Raw genomic sequence first — 17,429 nt, 5'->3', positions numbered from 1 at the left:
CTGCCTAGGTAAGACAGGAAGCATTTCATTCGGGTTGCGGCAGTGCCAGCGCTACTCCGCTCCTGTCCGGTAGACTGCGCTATTCCGGTGCCTTTCTCGGCCTCCCCTCTATACGGGTTGAGACTGACTGCTCTGCTGCCACGTAATCCGGAGACAAGTCAAACGGGAGGCGGGGGGGGTCTGCAGCCTAGCACGGCAGACTGTATAGAGGCTAAATGCTAAGGAGTCGTACGTGATTTCTGGAAACCACCGCATGAAACAAGAACAAGACGGAGTTTAATATCTTTTCATAAAATAAAAACCGCTTCTCTTCCGCTGTAGGTAAGTAAAGTCTTGTTTGTTAAGTACAGTCTGACAGGCAACTGTGAAGTGCTACTTGTAACACGCAGTCTTGCGCCTGTGGATTAACACGAGCAACTGTACATTTACGAACAGGCAACTTTCTGAAGTTACAAAGTAGATCTGCAGTGCTTTCATTTAGAGAAGGGCCTTTCATCTTGTGAATTAAAACGCATACAGTGTTTGATTTCGGGTCTTGGTAGGTTTATCAAACAAGAGTCACACGCAGTCTCACTCGGTTAAAATTTACGAATTGAGTACTTCGTATTTTGTAACTTAACGTAGTTCTCAACTGTCCCAACTGTTTCTGGAAGGGAATGTACTGCTGAAAATGGCAAATAATAAAACCTGGCGTTGTGTTTCCGTTTTTAAATAGAATCGCGAACTCAACTCGGCTGGTTTCAGATTGCTTTGTGTAGAAAGCAGGTCTAAGTAGCTGTAGTTTTTTTTAAAGAAATTAGGTCTGTCTTAAAGCACAGAGGAACTACGTTATATGCATGTATTTATTGAATACACTGCAGTTGCAAATGATTAAAATATAAATAAGTAATCGTACTCGGTTAACTCAGTATTTAATGTATTTTTCCTGCTCATTGCTACTTAACCTGCAAAAAAAAAACATTTACCTTTGTTACCCGAACCCAATAGCGTTGCTTTTTTTGGTTTAACAGGTACAATAATCATATACCTGTACATAAAAGGATTGAGCATTAAATGTAAAATTCAATTAAAATGACATTATTCCTCTTCAAGTGTAATAAGTACTACTGATGTAATCAATACACTAATCCTTATACGGTTAGGTTAAATAAGTATCCTTTTTACACTATGCAAAAAATAGTTATATTTGATTAATATTCAGATATATCCGCAGTTTAGCCAGTCTGTCTTGCAATGTAGACTGGCTCATGGATATGCCTCTACACGCACATTTTTGTTTATAAAATATGCTTAATTTCCTTAAACTAAAATGTCACTGGAAATTTAAGGGAATCGGTTTCCCAACAGATACTCATTGATATGAATGTATTATGGATCAAATAGTTATTTTAGAGGTTTCAAATACTGCACATCACTTTTTTCACTTATGCTCTTAGAACCCTAAAAGTGCCTGCTATGCTGTTTAAATCAGAACCATAGAATGTGATGGAAAATGTGCAGCTTTCTCTTAATTAGGTAAGGTATTTAGTGTGAGAAGCTGCTTTCATTTAGTGTCATAGTGTATTTGTTCTTAACAGGACATAAAGCCCGGGGGATAGGCTTTCAGTACTTCTAACAGCTTGAACATCAGCAGTAATTGGTAAGTAGACAAACACGCAGAATTGCCTTTTCAGAGTTAAATTGGTGGTGTAAAAGCATTTTTTTTGTAGTCAAAGCTTAGTACCGTTCCTTAAACTAAAGTGTACAAAAACAATTTATCACGGGTCCATCCTTCTAGTGCAAGAACTAGTTTCTGATCTTAAAGGGGTTGGTCAGAATACTTTATTAATGGCATTTAGGATTGAATGCTTTTCCTTGAGTATGCCTGGTTGAAATGTAACCAAAGTGTCAAACAGTCTTATTGGAAAGAACTGTTGGTTTATATACAGGACAAATTGGAAATATGGGGAACAAAATATCGTTAGCCCTGTTGCAAAATAACAATTTCAATTAAGTAGTTTTGTAGAAGGTTTAATGAAGGTACAACCTTTTTACGTTTATGCTGATGTGACATTTAATGGTCCAAAATTTGGCCAATAGAAGGTTTACTGGCTGTAAGGTTTTGCAGGAAAAGAACGTACAGCCTTCTAGGGTTAAGCCAAGCTTTGGGAGTCAGATTCTTGGTCTCCATTATGCAGGACACCCAAAAGCACAGAAGTGCTGTGCAGTGGTTTTGCTGTGCTGTGTGTGCATTGATGGTAGATTCAGCACTGTCACTAACAAGCAGTGGACCAATAAATGGTGTATCTGACTAAATGCACTCGCATTATGCCTAAATACACTTGATTTCTTTGTCAGTCACGAGGAAAGATGTGTCAGTCATTTTATTAATGTTACACGGAGTCCTAGAAAAGGAACAGAGTTCAAGAAATATTTTTCAATAAAAAAACTTGGTATTGACTGTTCAACTTTATGGTTTTCATATTTCTTGAAATCCTTAGAATTTTACTTTATGAGTGCAACAGGAAAACTGTCAACACATTGTCATCCCTACTTAAAAAAATACTGAGATAATACTGGACAATATTACTGTCCAACGTTTTAAGTGTTTTGGTGCAAACAAGCTCTCATTAAATCAGGAGAACAAATAATATGAAGTTTTATTCTTAAAATTCTCAAATTCCTGATTCTGGTTGCCTTATTAAATGGATTCTGCAGATAACTCTTTGTGAATTTTTACACTTTTAACATTAGTCATGGAAACACATTGATCTCGAGGCACAGCTGGACTCTTACAGTCAGTTTAGAGATGAGTTGTATGAGTTACAACCATAAATCAGGATCATATGCTTTTAAAATGCACTGAAGATTAGTAAACATCTTCTTTGAGAACAAAATAATTCCCCTTATTATGACATTACAAAAGAGTTTAGTATTTTATTTAGCCTACTTTTTACTATTTTTGATTAAAAGTAGAAGCATTATACTAAACAATCAGGCTCTCAACTCAATTGTCTAATTGCTATTGTTCTGTGTAAGGGAGAAACCTCATCCATAATTGTGCGTCTAAAAAGTAATCCAATTACCAACGCTAGCAATCTGTTATATTTGACCCTGGGAAGTGGAAGTGACTTCAGGAGGTTGTTAAAAATAGAAATTGTTCCCTAAATATAAATATTATCTTGCATCCGGGCTGACTGAAGTGGTGTCATGTCTTGGGTTAGCCTTAAAGAGGGAGACAAGAGAAAGGCCAAATGTGAAGGCCTAAAGACAACGTGGAAGAGTTGAAAGTAAATTATACTGCCGTCTAGCATGGGGAAGGACTTGGAAACCTTTAAATTATTTCCCTTGTTACAGCTGTCGGAAGAACTATTTTCCATATCTATACCAAAAGTATGTGCAGTTTTATGATGATCTGCACAAGGCTCAGCGGCCCAATCTTATAACAACACACAGGTATTTGTGAGTTTGAATGTATTATTCAGTGAAGGTTGACCCAGCTGACTGAATGGACACAGTAACACAGAGAGCTTTATGTCAGACCTTGTGTAACACACTTTGAGACTTTAACTTGAAAGTCAGATTGTTCAGTTTCTGGTATATTTGTCTTCATAAAGCAATAAATATAAAGGGAGTGGATAGATGTTTTTTTCCGGGCTTTTATACTTGCATTGCTTAATAAACACATGACAAGCATGTCAGACACATACAGGGCAGTATTTTAGTACAAGAATGTCCAATCATGGTCCCAGAGGGACAGTGTGTCTACAGCTTTTCATTCCAACTCAGCTCTTAATGAGGTAAACAAGCTGGTTACTGGCTTAACTAGACCAATTTAACTGCTGGTAGAATGGCCCTCCAGGACCAGAATTGGACAATCCTGTTTCTGTCTGAATCCGTAATAAATGGCTTCAGAATGGTCAGAACAGTAAAGCAAACACTATCTATGGCACCTGGTCATTTTAAATTATACAGGTTTTTCCATTTAGCTGACTTCTTCTTCTGTGAGGTACTTAATCGTCACAGCCCCTAAACTTGCATGCCACTGTGTTGACAGTCATTATGCAAGTCTTAAGGAAACTGATATAAATTTCTGTATGTGCTAGAATTGGCTAGAACTTTGTACTACAGCAGGGGACTGGCCCCCATGCTTTGCAAATTAAAGTGTACTGAGCACAATGTACACCTTGGCAGCTACCCCCAGCCTTAACAATACTGCATTTACTATAATGGGCACTCATTATGCTGTAGCCAGGGAGACTTGTCGTCTTATTGAGTCCAGTATCTTTTGTTGATGCTTGAAGAGCTGAAGGTTAAGCCTGATAAAAATGAAAGGTCAATTGCTTTCTGTCAAGTGTGTGCACCACAGTTTGATTTAATCAGTTTGTGATTGCTGTATGTGATAGCTGAAATAATCGTAGACTGGCTATGATTATTCCATTCCATGTCTTGGAGGGAGGTGAAGCCGTATTCATGTAATGGTCAGGCATGATTGTAACCAGTGGTAATTATCATGAAATCTGCTTACGAACTAAAAAAATGACAAGTGCGAATCAGCAGATTTGTCTATACTAGGGATTGCTTCATCTGCAGTGTTCAGTTACCTGATACAACTGCAGGTCTCATTAGTGACAATAGTCTGTTCATCACTGGTTAATCAAATGAGTGTTGGAATGAATGTCTGGAGTATGGTCCTTGCCTGGTCAAGATGAACCTCTTATTTCCCAAGATTGGCACTACTGCTACTATTGCCCAAGGCACATGCTTGCCCAAGTGCTACATGAGAAATCCCATAAGTCCGTATCTGCAGCTTGGAGCAGTGTGCGTCACAGATGTACTGTACATGCTGTATTGCTTCCAAAGGCATTAACTTGTGACCATGGTTTATTTTTTTTGATAACTTGTGAATTTGTTGCAGTTACGAGAGAGGTTTCTTATAATGCTTAGTATAGTTTGGTTCTAATGGAAGTTGAAATGACTCGGTCTTAACCCATTTACACCCGGTGTCCATTCCGATGGAAATTCTGCAAACATTTAAAAAAATTGTCAACTTCAGGGTTACACTGGCTTCCTGGAATACTGCTGTGAACACAAAAAAACATCAGTCTAGACATGAAAGTTTTTTTTAAGCCAAGTAAAAAATAACCTCTTGAGCAACTGATGTTTTACTTGATAAGGAAAGACACAGAATATATGTATATATAAGTTCAGCAGAAAAAAAGTCAGAACTAAAGGATACTGAGTGGATTGCATAGCAACAACATTCAGGGTTTGGAGCTTAAAATAATACATTTTTTGTGGTCAAAAGCAAACATGCAGTGTGTTTTGACAGTTTGTTTTGTTGAGGTTTATGAATAATTTTCTTAGATGCCTGTCATACTTTATTAGAGGCTTTTAGTCTTGTTAAATTGTACTCGCAATCAGTGTCGCTTTTGAAAAGTCTATTGTATATATTGCTTTCATGGGAAGGGAGATGTTGATGAAATTAAATAGACCATTGTGGCAAGGCTGGAATTTGCTGTGAACAATGCAGAACTGAAACAGTGGTGGAATGTGGTGATCCTAGGTCCTGGAGCAAATATTTGTATGGTTTCCTCCTCCCCCTCCCCTGACAGTACTCACTGGTAGCACCATAAGCAGCACCTTAGACTCCATAAAATTTTATCTACAGACCTTTGGTAGAGCCCTTTGATAGGATATAGTGTTTTACTTGTCTATCTCTTCTCTTTTCCTTTGTTGAACTTTTAAGTGAGGTTTATTTGACACTACACTGGCTACTCTGACTGTAGCTCAACCAGTGAACTGAAACTCTTGTCAGCCCCACACGTCGTACTTGTAGTTTCTTACCTGTGTGATCTGTTGTTTTAGTCAAAGTGAAGAGGTAAAAGCAGGACATCTTTTATCGGATTGGTGATCATTCCAGGATAATCGAGGCGCCAAGCTCAGTATTAGGAAAGAAATGCGCTAATACTATGAATAGATTGGACTATTTTAAGAGATTTTAAGAAACGCATTTCACTATATTAACATTTCAGACCATTTATTGCGATTGCAAACCTTTTTTTTCCAATCTATTTTGAATACTAATACCCCATGCTAGTTAAGCAAACATGTTTCTAATCATAGAGTTAGATCAGGATATTTAAAAAAGGGATGTATAATTTGTGAGGCCTGAAATCATTTTATATGGGATAAAATATTTCTGACTCACTCAATTGTCTGTTTTATGATGCTTTGCATTGTGTTATTGTGGCTCGCTCTCCAAAATGCATCAATTTATCAAGCTTTGTAATCACAATGGAGCCAATTAAGTGTGCCAGTTGTTTCAAAGGCACTGCTCTGATGCCTCGTTAGCAGCGTTATTGAGAGAATTATGGAAGATGCCGTTCACAAAGTGATATTTTACTGTATAAATGAATGGACCTTGGAATTGGATAAATTATAGCAGTAGGAGAAAATCACATAGGATGACCCTTTTGGCGTAGTTTAATTTAGGAAGGGTAAACTGATTACGCACAGAGCTGATCTGTTACCATCGGGAATAAAGTAATAAAAGAGCTCTGTAAAACTGCCACAAGTTTTATTTGAACAAGTACATCTTCATATATTATGTGATATGCAGTGTCATTTTCCTTAAGATTGAGAGAATTAATGACTACTATCATTTTAATACTCTTGTTACTGTCTCATTCATTTGTTTTTGTTTTATTAAGTTTAGATTCCTCAACACCGCCTAGTGTTCTGTTGCTATGACTACCAGTGTCATCTCTTTGTGGTCCCTAGGAAAGCCAGCAGAATCTTCCAAAAGATGAAAATAAACCTGTGAAGACTGTGGCTTCCACAATGAGAACATTTCGATACCATGCAAAGATACCAGTATCAAACATTGCTATGCAATTAGACTGTCCACCTTTTGTGAAACCTGAAGTTTATTTACTTATTAGGCCATATTCTTTCTGTAACACACCTGACAACAGTTTGTAAAATTAGGGCATTCAGCCTTCCAAAGTCTTTGGGTTACCATCTCTTCAGCTTTCAAGAAATTTACATTTACACTTTTGGGATTTCTGTTTTTGGAATTTATATAAGTTTAGAGTTCTTAATCTACTGTACAGTTAATAAAGATAGTATGAAGTCTGTAATTAACATGTGTAATAATGGCTGAGGAGTGTAGTTTACTATATAAAACAGTGACTTAGTATGAGGGTAACAGAATATTTCCACAGATGAAAAGGCTGTTGTAGGGATCCCTGTTTTTTTTCCCCCAAAGTGAAGTATGTAATACTTTCTCCTAATTTGGCTAACAAGCTTCTAGCAGGCATTATAGCTTTTTAATAGCTTGCATTTGTGCAGTGCCTTAATTTAAAAATATTTTTAATTTTCCGAGGTCGCTGCTACAGAAAGATGGTCAGTTTATAAATAGATTGGTAGTAGCTCAATAATCGTTAAACTTGAGATCTAGAATTTGCAATTGATATGCATTTATAATTTGTATGTACAATAGGGTCTCAAAATTTGGTGCAGAGAACTATCGTGAATAGCCAAATTAATTTATAAGAGAAGAAAAAAACAGCATTTTGGTGACACACCCCAAGAAGACTCCACAGCTGAAACGTTGTTTCTTTTCTTCTCTTTTCAGCATGGAATAAACGTTCAAGTAGGTAGCTGCGTCAGCATGTGTAGGCTGCAGAGGAACAGGTAACGGGTTTATTCAATGGAATAAACCTTTACTTGTTCCTTTGCAGCCTACGCATGCTGATGCAGCTACCTACTTGAGCAAATTCATTTATAACCAAGTCCACCCCTATACTATTATACATACTGTAGTATAATGTGCTACAGTATATAATATGTATGATAAAAATACATAACCATCACTCATTTATATGATGATTATAGTACTAATGCATTGGCTTTAAGATAATTAAAATAACATTGATCAACTAAAACTAACAGCATTATTCACAAACCTGTATTAATCAGATAAAATAATCAACATAAATCTGCATCCTCTACATCAATGGTGCCCAACCAGTGGTCGATTGCGGAGTGCTTGCCAGTCGATTGCAAGAATGTTTCAATAGCCTAATCATCCATTTAAATCTAGGCATGTTATCTCATACATTTTACTGCCCTTGTGTGTGTTTAACCCTTGTCGGGTTGTTTGTAAAAGTCTCTGTTGCCTGGGTGCTGGCTGACTTCTGTAAATAAAGAAAGTGTGTGGTACCCAAGAACGTTGTCTCGGTTATTGCCGCAGGAACCCCACATTCCCTACAGTGCATAGCTGAGCGAAACAGACTGGCCATGATAAATTCGCCAACAGTTTGATACGTTTGATTGCCTATTTGATCATCGTAGTGTCTGAGCGAAAACGAGTGAAGGAAAGAGACCGAAACGTAGGAAACATAGAACAACATTTCAAAACTTCACACCAAACTTATGATGCAGACTTTCCCGGTAACCGCAGCACAGCAGTCGGTTTTCAGGAGGCCCAATACAAGAGGGAAAGTGGCCACCATCGCATCGTTCCATGTGAGCCACGTCCTGGCTAAACACAAAAAGTCATGCAGCGATGGAGAGGTCTTAAAAGAAGCGTTTGCTGAGGCTGCTGACTCGCTGTCTGGAGATTTCAAAAATAAAAATGAAATTGCAGCTGCCATCAGAGACATTCAGTTGTCAAGAAATGCTGTAACTAGGCGATGTGAAGCATTGGCAAAAGACGTTGAGGGTCAACAGAAAAAGGACATACCGATATGGTCGATACGGCACACATATGTATTTTTATTTGAATGGTGTCTGAGGACAAGTGCACAAAAGAGAAACTACTCGCAGTTAAACCTCTAAAAGGGCACACATGGGGTGATGATATTTTTCAAGTTTTAATGGAATTGGTGAACAAGACCGAGCTGCCCATTTTTAAACTTGTTTCAATTACCGGCGATGGCTGGCCACACCAGTGGATTCATTGCACTGTGCAAACAAAGTGAAACCTTTCTGGATTTTATTCCTTATCACTGCATAATTCATCAGCAAGCATTCTGTGGAAAGATTTTAAATCTGAAAGACGTAATGGACATTGCAAAGGTTGTGTATTCAATTCGGGCAAGCAGCTTAAAGTGCAGGCTATTTCGCTCGCACCTGGAGGAAGCAGGCGCAGACCACACGGACTTGTTGCTGCACGCTGATGTGCGATGGCTCAGCAGAGGTCAATTTTTGGCGAGGTTCAGAGAGCTGTTGCCTGAAATCAAAGAGTTTCTCAAGTCATCTAAACAGGCCGCATATGCCCAATTAGAGTATGACCAGTGGCTTCTGGATTTAGCATTCCTCACAGACCTGACTAAACTGCTGAATGAGCTGAATGCCGAGCTGCAGGGACAAAATAAAAATGTCATCGACATGATCAGCTGTGTCAACACGTTCAAGAGAAAATGACAAGTGCTCTCAAGTAAGCTTTAACGTCAAGACCTGTGCTACATATATCGTATGCATTCAGAGCTTGAGCGTCAGGGCAGAGACACAGCACAGCTTGACGGTGCACATTACATTGAACAAGTTCAGGACCTCTCATCCGAGTTCAGCACATGTTTCACTGACTTTGCATTACTGGTGCCTGTTGCCTCAGACGTGTGCTTCCCGATTTGCCCAGATATAGGTGTGGATGATATAGCCTCGAAAGTGGGATCACTCTTTCACCTCGACACAACAGCAGTGGAGAATGAAATTCTCACTCTGCAAAATGACATTCAGATAAAAGCCAGGGCAGCAGCTGAGATGAAGAGGGTGTTCCACTTCATCTGCTGTTGGAGGAGAAGTACAGTATACCAACGTAAGATCTGCCTTTTTTTGGATCGACCTGTTTGTGTGCATATGCATTCTCTCACATGAAAATAGTCAAAGTACAGATCTCCTATGACAGATTGTCACCTTGTGGTCTGCCTGAGACTTGCATCCAGCTGCTACTGCCCTGATGATGGAAAAACTAGCAGCTCCTTCTCAGTGCCAATGCTCACATTTAAGGTAGGAAATTATTTTTTCTAAAATGGGGAACATTACTTGTTCACCATGGCATGAGTCACATGTTTTTTTTTTTTGCTGTAAGCTGGTTATTTTAGTGATGGGTATCGCTATTGTACTGATGTGCCCACGGTCTGTTTTTCCCATATCAGAACTCCAAATTGACACTGGTAGATCGCACTGACCAGGTTGAGATGCAGATGCTTTATAGAGCGTTCCTGGGCGGGAGGCAGGAACTGCCTGACTCACTAGCTACGTTCATCTCATGATCCTTGTCTGATGTGCGGTTCATTTGAGAGTTGCACTTAACCTTTGGCTCAGTTTCATCCCGTTCTGCTCTTCTTTCATTCAAGGGCCTGTTAGCCAGGCTGCATTGTGAAGTAGTGGATTTGCGCATGTTAAATATCGGCTGTAGAGACCCTGTATATGAATGTGCAATTAAGTTACATGTTATTTTGTTCTACATTAGTTATTGAAGACAATTGGGGAATAGTACAATTTAGACGTTTTAGCATCATAATGTAAACTTTGTGTGCTTGTGTAAACCCCCACTAATTCTTATATTCCAGTATGTTAGTGTATAGCATCAACACTGCTACTTTGAGTCAACATTCCTGGTGTAATCTACAGTGTTGAGGGGGATGGAAAACTTGATGCATGAGAATGCTGTTCAGACAGTTACTAATATTTGTCTTCCACCACCTTGTAAAAGTATATTTGCACATTTACAGTTTTCTAAGTGTGCTTTCCCTCTCACCCTTTTGTGCAGTTTGTGCAGAGGAGCTGGTCTGGTTCACTGACGTTGTGGTTTGTGGTAATGAAGTGGGATGCCGTTGAATGATCTGTGCAAATATTTTGCTTGAAATTAAATTCTGTGCAAGTTTTGTGCTGCCAGTAGTCTTCTTGGAAAGGCCTACGGTGAGACAGCTGCAGAGGCTCTTGCACTGGAATTGATGGGAAGAAGCAGTGTAATGTTTTACAGCGCTACTATATTCCAGACATTGTTGACTGTGGGTTTTGTTCTGGCTTGTGAGAACATGCAGACTGTGTAAATAAACCTCTGTAGAATTGAGGGAATTGATTTTTTGGGGGGAGAAGATGTATTAAAGTTTCATAGCCAGTTCATGAAAGTAATCCAAAGGGAAAATTTGCAGTTGTATCCAGCATCTTGACAGTTTAGTGCCAGTAATTGTTGCATAGTTTTTTTTCTTCTGGATGCCTAGCGTTTTATACATTTGTTTCTGTTAATTATTATAAAAGGGTAAAGACTGTCACATCCATATACAGTATATTATTTTAAACTGTTGTCTAAGCGTTGGAGTACTTAAATAATTTATATAATGTACAAGCTCAGAGCAGTATCAGGCAAACAAGATTGATCAAAGACACATATTAGGATTGTTTTTTTTAAGAACTTTGCAGTTTTTGTGTAAGCTGAAAGAAAGTAAACACTCTCACGCACTATACCATATAAAAATAGTATTATTTTCCTGTGTTGTTTATAAAGTGTAAACATGAATGGTAGTTAAAGCTGAAAACAAATGAAAGTTTTTTTCAGTTGAATCTGTGATATTTACAGCAGATGGATGTAAATTCCACACTGGAAAGCAGAAAGAAGAAAAACAACTTTCTCGGGTGGTGAGATAATGAGGCTGAGGGCAGGAGTATGAGACAGAGGGTGGGGTAAAGTGGACTAGTGAAAGAGAATGCTTACAGGAGTTGGGGAAAGGAGATCCAAAGAGACTGAAATCTGGGAAACAGACAGAGGAAGTGTGAAAGGCTGTATGTGAATAAAGAGATTTGGAAAGAAAGTATTCCATCACCAAGAGTTGGGGGAGGTGTAAACCTTGTTTAAAGGATTTGGCTTTCTCAAGCAAGAGTCCTTGAGTCCCTGTGATTGAGGCTAATGTAGCTCTTTACTTAAACCATTATCGGGAAACATAGAATTCCCAAAACATTCATTGTAATTGCTGGCACTGTGGACAGTTAGGTCTGTGACTAATAATCCTACGTTTTTAACAGAGATGCATTATCGCCCTGTTTTAATGCCTCCTGTCTTAATGTTTACAGTAATTGGTAAAACACTTTGGACATTTTATCAGTTTAGATAGCTTGTAAGTGTATTTATGTTATTTATTTTTATTTATATAATCAGTCCTGCCTAACAGTTGTGTTTTTTTTTTCAGCTTGACTATACAAAAATCAATTTTGTATAACCAGCGGCCTGTGAAATGTCCCCTTTATGTGAAGTTTTGTTCCTTAAACATTAAGCTCCTTTGCATTTCTTCTGAACTTTGTCCTGATAAAGCTTTTCCCAGCAGACCCTGCTATTTTAAGGACCTTTTTAGAACAGCCAGGCATGCAGATTTATCTTAGAATGACCTGTTTGGCTATTTTAGTTTTTTCAAGGATAAAATATTTCACAAAGCATACACTACTACCCAGAAAATTTGAAAATGCACCATGTTGCATGGACAAAATATTTTAGGTAGTAAAATTAAGGAATATGAATGTCTGTTTTCCCTATACATTTCAGATTCATTTCAGGGTTTAAATGAAAGAGAAAATAAGGTAGCACAGCCACACCAGACTTCACTAAGTCAAGAGCCAGGGTGCTAGGTGAATACCTAAGAGGTTATTTGCTGTATTTGCAATACAGGACAGGTTCATATTGGCTCACATTCAGGTTAGTGAACCCAGATTGAGAGTCTGACAAGCTTTTAGATCAGTGTTTGTGAAAGACAAGGGATCAATAGTACACAGTACTGTGCCCAGGCTTTCACAAAGTTCACAGGATGCATGCTTTTCCTTTCCAATGATGTCTACTTCCCTTAGCTCTGATTGCTCTTTAGAGAAAAGGGCTAAGGGAGAGTAATTTGCTGCTACATTAGTGAAGCACAATTTAATTTTGCATTCAGGAAATTAAATACAATTTGAGATGTAGGTCCGTCCCTGTTTGTGTTTTGTGGTTATGAATTAATGTGTTTTTATGTGTATTAAGTAAAAATGAAGTGCAAGTCAGAGTCCAGACCTCAGCCCAATTGAGATGCTGTGGCATGACCTGAAGAGAGCTGTTCATGCAAGGAATCCCAGAAATATTCATGAACTGAAACAGTTTTGTAAGGAGGAATGGTCTAAAATTCCCCCCTAAGTACTGTGCAAGTCTCATCAGCAGCTACAGGAAACATTTGGTGGAGGTTAGTGCTGCTAAAGGAGGTTCTACCAGTTACTAAATACAAGGTTTCAAATACTTTTTCCTAGCCTGGACTGTGAATGTTTAAATGATGTGTTCAATATTGAGAAGAAGAAGTACAATTGTTTGTGTGTTATTAGCAGATTGTGTTTGTATATTATTGGGAAGATCAGACCATGTTTTTATGATTAATTTTTTGCAGAAATCCAGGCAATTCCAAAGGGTTCACAAACGTTTTTTTGCAACTGTATATTATATTGTGCTTGGCATTCAAATTAATATTATGATCACTCACAAATGTTTTGATTGTAAAACAAAATTAAGTTTTGACTCTGCTGTCCCAATACCTATGGAGGGCACTGTATGTAGTGCACAGAAATATTTATTGGACCAGTTCACCTGTGACAAGGGCTGTCTGGATCATCAAGATGGAGATGGAGAGGCATTTTCTGCTAGTAGCTCACTTTCTGTCATGGAAATGACACCTCTTTCAGTACATTCCCATTTCTACCACCAAATATGACTCATAAGTAGTAGCTATTTGCTTTCATCTAGGAGACAATAAACTGTAAGTGCTGGAGGTGTCCCATATAACAATGTCTGTAGGAAGTGAATATGTAATCAATATTTGTTCCAAATGCATGGGTCCTTGACTTTTGTTGCATTAAATAGGACTGACTCTTCTCATTATCTGATGGCAGATCGGTTTTCTATAAAGTATGCAATATTTTGTATCCCAGTGGAGCAGTCTTAACTTTGAATCGTCTTGCAGATAATGGTGAGGGTTGAAGAATTGGAGCTTAATAAACAGACACGCAGGGGCTAGGAAAGAGGGAAAGATTGCAGTGATCAATCTGGTGGTGTATTTAACATTTGTGGTTTAACTTATGACTGCATGTAAGAATAAAGTCAGGATAAGTGACTGTTCTAATTGTATTTTAGCAGCAGCCAGCAGATATAACACTGTTGAGAATCATAATGCTTTCAGATTTTTTTGTGGCCATTGAGGTTGATGGACATCCTCCATTGTGATACTAAGCTTGGCAGCAAATGGGAAATGTAACCAAAAATGAAGCTAAAATCATCCAGTTTCCATACTGTTTTTCAGATATTGTTTGGATACTGATTTATGTAGAAAAACTGGGAGAACGAGCAAGGATTTTCTGTGGACTGTACTGTCCTACTGATAATAAAGTGGTGTCATAAGTAAATCGCTGCACTTTCATGTTTCTCTCCTGCAAATACAAAGGAAAGTTATTTTGAATGAGTGGAAATAGCTTTTACCACTTTCACGATAAAAAGAACTGAAAGTCCAGCTGCGATCGTTATTAGCCCCATGGCTTTTGGCTTGCATGCAAAATCCATTTAGAAGAAAATCTTTTGTATTCAAAAAGTCAAACATAAAAAAAAAATCTCTTAGAAAAGGCAGTGGTTACAGAAGTAAATGGCAGTTCAAACAGGAAATGTGTATTTAAAGAGTTGAGTGATTGCAAGGCTTTTTTTGGGAGGTGGGGATAGGGTAATTTTAACAGGGGCTTTTAGTGGGGATCTGGCAATTGTAATTCCCTCTTCTCATCTTTGGGACTAAATTGCAGTCCTAGAGAAAGTCATGCTGTAATGACGTGTTGACTCTGTGGCTTAAAGTGCTGAACCTGCTCCCCTTTCCCAGTGGTAGAGAGGAGATCACAGGGCTAGTCTAATGCCATCTCTCTCTGCCCCATGTTAGGCATGGTCCAGCGTCCATGAGTTCCATCCCTTCTGGTTTGCATTTTGGAGTTCCTGACTGAAATTAGTCATTCCTTAGGTATTCTACAAATCCAACATACCAATTAATTTTATCAGCGGTCATGGAGAAAGAAAATGTATTCTATTTAAAGCAACATGCTTTCAATCTATTTCAAAATGTTATTGTGCATATACTGTAAAAGCCCGGAGTGCCAGAATATAGGCAGCACACAGCAAATAAGAACATGCTGTTCTGATGGGGGAAATTCTGAACTCAAATACTGTAATGTAGTGTATAGTCTCTCTCATTTTTACCAGGTACAGTGTTTAAAGTCAGAAAACAGAGCGTTGTATTCCCACAACATAGATGCGCTTGGTTACAGCAAAGTATTGAGAAATGAGTAGGGTCAGGTTAGTGCAACAGAGAATCCAATAAACAGTTTGCTGAAGGACCAGTTTCTGCAGTTGAAAAGCCTTAGGGGCAAAAGATTTAGTTGACTGTGCACAGTTATGAACTGCCTTTACTTCAGACATGGAAATAGCGATTGGGTTTATGTTAATAAAGTGGGTTTCACAGGACAAACCAAAGACAAGAATATAGTTTTTAATGACTGTGGCTACAAAAGTGTAACATTTTCCTTTAGTTAATTTCATTAGGAAAGGAGTTTGTGGTAACCTTGAATCCCATATAGTATGTGCTAGAATGAATTATGTCCAAATGCCCAGTCTTTTAAGTGACTACTATTTGAGTCCATTATTAATAACATGTCAGTAGTGCTTGATCACTTTTTGATGCGTTTCAGGAGTTTGTATACTTGTATACTTCATTTACAGTAATTATTAACAGGATATGTTACCATACATTCACTTGAATTGCACTGAAAGATCTCGCTTTTATGAAATATGTTGATAGGAACTATGTGATAAAGAAACAGTGGAGTGGGGCAGATTTCTTAATCCTTAATTGAAGTTATAAAGTGCATTTCTGCTTTTCTAGATATCTTTGGTCCTGGCATATTCTCTTCAGTCCCTAATTGCATTATTTCTGCACTGACAGGAAGAGAGGCCTGGAGGTTTTATCACTGTGGTCAACGGGGCTGGCAGCCTCATCACCGACATCTGATTGCTGCGCCAAGCAGGGAAGAGCCCCTTCTGTTGAGTGCAGAGAAGGAGCAAGCCATGAGACAGCTCAAAGGAAAGCCTAAGAAAGAGACCTCCAAGGACAAGAAAGAGAGGAAACAAGCCATGCAGGAAGCACGGCAGCAGATCGCCACGGTGGTGCTGCCCACGCTGGCTGTGGTGGTGCTCCTCATCGTGGTCTTCGTCTATGTGGCGACCCGCCCTGGCGCCGTTGAATAACCTAGGGGCACTACTCCTCTAACACAGACTCATTGCTACCAGCAGAAGGATCTTTTTGCCTCCTCCCATTACAGATCTCTTTGCTTTGTATCGGAATGTTTGAGAAATTCTGCAAATCCCTTACCACCGTCCTTTCATTTGAGTATGCTTCCTCTTTTGCTTCTAAGGACAAAAAGCAGAATTGACCACAGCACAGTACTACGTCATCTTTTTTCATACGTGCCTTCAATGAATGACATTGTCTTGTGTATGTTGGGGGGTGGCTGTTGTATTCTGTGTAAACCGTTTGTATTGTATCAAGTATTATGTGTTCATTGAGCAATTTCTAATGAAAACTCATTTATCTTGCCTCAATTATGCACTGTCACTGAAAGGTGTCAGTTCCATGCTTACCAAAGGATTCCTTTCTCCTGATTGTGGCTTGCCACTGGATGTCAGTGTGTGACCTGAAGTTTGTTTTTTATGATTGACATTGTCCTTGAGGAGACACTACACTGTCAATTTGTATTATGTGTATGATAGGATAATACACATTTTGTACCATTAAGTTATTACAACTGACTGACAATGGCATCTTTGTGTCATACGATATGACATATGTGCAGATTGGAAAAAAATGTGCCTTACACATCAGAACATGTAATTTCAGTAAATAAAACTGCAAAGCTTAATGCTACTGTTCTTCTCTGTCTAAGAGTTTCTGAAAACAACTTTGTGGTGTTTCACAATTAGTGTTTAGTTACATGAAAGGGAATAAAGGAGTACATATGTTCAGAACTTTTTTCAGATTTGCTAAACAATTCAATAGAAGGGGTTTAAATTGAAAGTGATTTGGGTATGACCAGATTAGGGTGTACCAGCCATATTAATGCAGAAAAGTCTGTCATGCAGAAGGTGTAAGATTAAGTGTCAAAGAAAAACTGTTCCAGTGTTTATGTACCATATTCTGCTTTTTAAATCAAGTTGTAGATAAGGGAATAATCCAGCATGTATTAGTAGTCCTGGGTGAGTTTTTACTGTACACCCTCTCATCAAAGTGCCTTTAAGACAGCCTGATTCAGACTGGTAGTCCAAATAAAGCACTTATTTGAGCCAGGTGTCATCTAAGAAGGCTTTCAATACATGAATGAATCTTCCCAGTTTTGCAGTCAAAGGCCAA

The 17,429-nt window shown here is 38.4% G+C and overlaps 1 long non-coding RNA gene across 1 annotated transcript; it reads left to right on the top strand.

Moving 5' to 3' along the window:
- Window positions 1-87: 87 nt before the first annotated feature.
- LOC107076724 (uncharacterized) lies at window positions 88-16,082 on the top strand. The gene is made up of 3 exons (XR_001477896.2): window positions 88-321; window positions 1,578-1,639; window positions 15,969-16,082. It is a non-coding gene; the product is annotated as an uncharacterized lncRNA (long non-coding RNA).
- Window positions 16,083-17,429: the final 1,347 nt, after the last annotated feature.

The sequence above is a fragment of the Lepisosteus oculatus genome, chromosome 5 (genome assembly GCF_040954835.1).
Source record: "Lepisosteus oculatus isolate fLepOcu1 chromosome 5, fLepOcu1.hap2, whole genome shotgun sequence".
In the NCBI taxonomy this organism is placed as follows: domain Eukaryota; kingdom Metazoa; phylum Chordata; class Actinopteri; order Semionotiformes; family Lepisosteidae; genus Lepisosteus; species Lepisosteus oculatus.
Note: the sequence above shows the minus strand (reverse complement) of the source record. Positions and strands in the feature narration are given on the sequence as shown.